The sequence below is a fragment of the Panthera tigris genome, chromosome C2, assembly GCF_018350195.1.
Source record: "Panthera tigris isolate Pti1 chromosome C2, P.tigris_Pti1_mat1.1, whole genome shotgun sequence".
NCBI lineage: Eukaryota > Metazoa > Chordata > Mammalia > Carnivora > Felidae > Panthera > Panthera tigris.
The window spans coordinates 82,852,601-82,855,927 of NC_056668.1; the positions used below are offsets into that span (position 1 = coordinate 82,852,601).

The 3,327-nt window shown below is 41.7% G+C and overlaps 1 pseudogene; it reads right to left on the reverse strand.

Annotated features, from left to right (window-relative positions):
* Positions 1–2,421: 2,421 nt before the first annotated feature.
* Positions 2,422–2,801, reverse strand: LOC102971569 (annotated as a pseudogene).
* Positions 2,802–3,327: the final 526 nt, after the last annotated feature.

Consider the following 3,327-nt stretch of genomic DNA (forward strand, 5'->3'; position numbering starts at 1 on the left):
TTTTTAAGAGCTTACAGATAAAACTGTATTATGCCCATGAGGCATTCTCAGAGTCTTTAGAGTTTCGGAGGTGAGGGGTAGACACCAGACCATAAGCTCCATGAGGGCATGGGCCTGGTTCTTTCATTTTCAGTGCTGCATATCTTGCTTTTAACACAGTGCTTACCATAGAGTATGCACTCAATAAATATATTTGGGGTGCCTGGGTGACTCAGTTGGTTAAGCATCTGTTTTCGGCTCAGGTCATGATCTCGCGGTTCGTGGTTTTGAGCCCCGCGTCGGGCTCTGTGCTGACAGCTCAGAGCCTGGAGTCTGCTCCAGATTCTGTGTCTCCCCCTTTCTCTGCCTCTCCCCTGCTTGTGCTGTCTCTGTCTCTCTAAAAAATAAATAAACATTAAAAAAATTAAAAAAAAATTTTTTTGATGTTTATTTATTCTTGAGACAGAGACAGAGCATGAACATATTTTTAAAAATATAAGTTTGAATTAAGTATGAATGGTGCTCTGTGGAGGTAGACCAGGACAAATTTCATACAATGGCTGACCAGAGACAAAACCATATTTATTTGGGGACCCATCTAAAACAATGCCTTCTTTAGAATAACTTTTCAGGGAGCTGTGTTTTGTGTTAGTAAGAAGAGCTAAGAGTCAATGAGATTTTATAGAATTACATGTTTATTTGTATTTAACCCTCAACATTCAAGTGACTTTATTGATGATAGAGCTGCCTGAGAGACGTGTGTAGGCCATTCACTATTTTATTTATCAGATTTTACTGAATATCGGCTGTGCCTGACATGCAGGAGATACAAATATCCAAGACATAGTTTCTGCCCTCATGTTGCATATCAATATGTGTAATACAGGAATGGTTACTGTAATAGATGTTTCTAATAAAGGGTGTCAGGTGCCATGGCAGAAATGCTCCAGGTTCTCTGTGAACAAATTTGGGACACATCTAAACCGGCCTGAGTAGGATGAAGGAAGGATTCTTGGAGGAAATGGTGTTTTTGAATTCCTCCCAATATATATGGTTCCTTTGGATTGGGTGGGCTGTGGCTTTCCTGTTTTCTCAGTCTTCAAAGGTGTAGTCCCACTAGAGGTTCTGTCCTGGGTTTGGCCACCTCTCTTTCCATGGAAAGCAGCTTACACCTGAAACTTAGACCTGAAAAACTTCACCACTTACCCCCGTGCTGCGGATGCTACTTGATTTTGTGAAGGAGACCAGAATTGTACTTACATATCTTCTGACACTGGCCAAAATGTGTTGAAAAGAACCTGAGTAACCTTGTACTTAGGGATTTCTGAATGAAAAATAACCACTTATTTAAATGTTTTAGCTATAATGTTTACTGATTCTAAACTGGCCACATTCTTAGATGAAAAAATCTGATTCGATGTTGTAAAGTTTAAGATTCTCTTTTCAAGAATAAATAATGCAAATAACTTGTGTTCCATTCCTTAGTGTTTAGTTTTGTGAAGAACAGTAAGACAGGATGACACTACAAAAACTGGACCCTCTATCCTTTTTTTTTTTAATTTTTTTTTTTTAACGTTTATTTATTTTTGAGACAGAGAGAGACAGAGCATGAACGGGGGAGGGTCAGAGAGAGGGAGACACAGAATCTGAAACAGGCTCCAGGCTCTGAGCTGTCAGCACAGAGCCCAACGCAGGGCTCGAACTCACGAACTCACGGACCGCGAGATCATGACCTGAGCTGAAGTCCGCCGCTTAACCAACTGAGCCACCCAGGCGCCCCATGGACCCTCTATCCTTGTTGGTGGTAGCAAAATAAAGAGCAAAAATTTGATTTGGGTTTGTCTCAATTTAAACAGAGTTTGTAGTATGTATGTAATTATCTATTGGTTGCACCCACGTCCTGTTCTCACTTAGGGTGCATTTTGAAAGGGGAGAAAATTAAAACTTATTGGTTATTAAAACAAGAGGCTAATAATATTCTAGATAGTAGGTGGTACTCAAGGCACTTATTGGTTGATTCATAGCTCAGCTGCTCGGTCAACGGTTGAAATGGAAAAAGATGTGATGGTTTGCAGTTATGTACAGATCATCTCCATCTGGATGACCCCTTTATACTTTAAACTCAACCCTAAACCTATATCTAAGCTCATCAGCTACTGCGTCAGCCCTGCTCTGCCTTCGTGCCCCCTGTCTTGGTAAAGGGTATCACCATCCATCTAGTTGCCCAAAGTAGAAACCTGGGCATTTTCCTTTATTTCTCTCTTTTCTTGTTTCTCTTGCCCCTCACTCCTTACTTCTCATTACCTACCAAATCCTGTTGGCTCTACCTTTCAGTTTTTATTGATTGATTGATTGATTGATTGATTGATTGTTGTCCAGGGTTTATTAAAGATGTTACAGCACAGCAGAAAGATTTAAATGGTTCCATGTGGTATTTTGAAGTCAATTCATCCCAGCTGTAGGCTGGGTGACCTGAAGTTTAGATAGACTGCCGAAGTCTAAGTTTCATTTCCTTTAGTGTCAGGATCTACTTCAATGATCTCCTGATCCAGGACTGAGACCTCAGGAACATAATTACTTCTCCTTTCTCTCTCTTCCTGCTGCAGCTTGATGGAGATACCTGTCACTGGGCCTCTCTGAATCCATTTCATCAGTTGTGTGACACAAGCCTGCTATCTTGTTGCTGAGCTTCTTGCTGGGAATAATGACGATCTCCTCTCACACGCACTTGTTGGTGTGGAAGTCATGGCCCAGGCACGTGTAGTACTTCTCCATGATGACCTGGGCACCTTCTTCATGGTTTTGGTGCAAATGCAGCCCATGTTGATGGTTTTGGTAAAAGACGGCTCTACCTTTTAAATGCTACTTGAATCCATTCATTTTTCTCCACCCTTAGGGATACATCCCTCAGACCTCCATCATCTCTCACTTGGCTTGCTGGCAGGTAGCAGCTTTCTCATTTCCTTACCTTCCTTTTACCTCACTCAAAGCCATTTTCCACATAACATCCGAGCTGATCTTCATAAAGTGCACATCTAATTGTCCCTTACTTGCTAAAAGCCTACAGAGGCCCTATACTGCCTCTAGTTAATGTCCAGGGTCCTGTGGCTCACAAAGCCCTGGAGGAACAGGTGCTGGGGGTCTTTTCAGCTTTGTCTGTTGCCCACCCCAATTTCCATGCCATAGTCAGCTTCCTTCCGTTCTTTGAATATTCCTTCCTCCCTCTTGCCCTAGGCTTCTCATGTTTTCCTTATATTTTAAGTGCTCACCAATCTCCTATTTGCGCTTCAGATTTCATCTTAAATGTGGCTTTTTCCATGAAAGCTTTTCCTGACTTTCTCAAGTCTA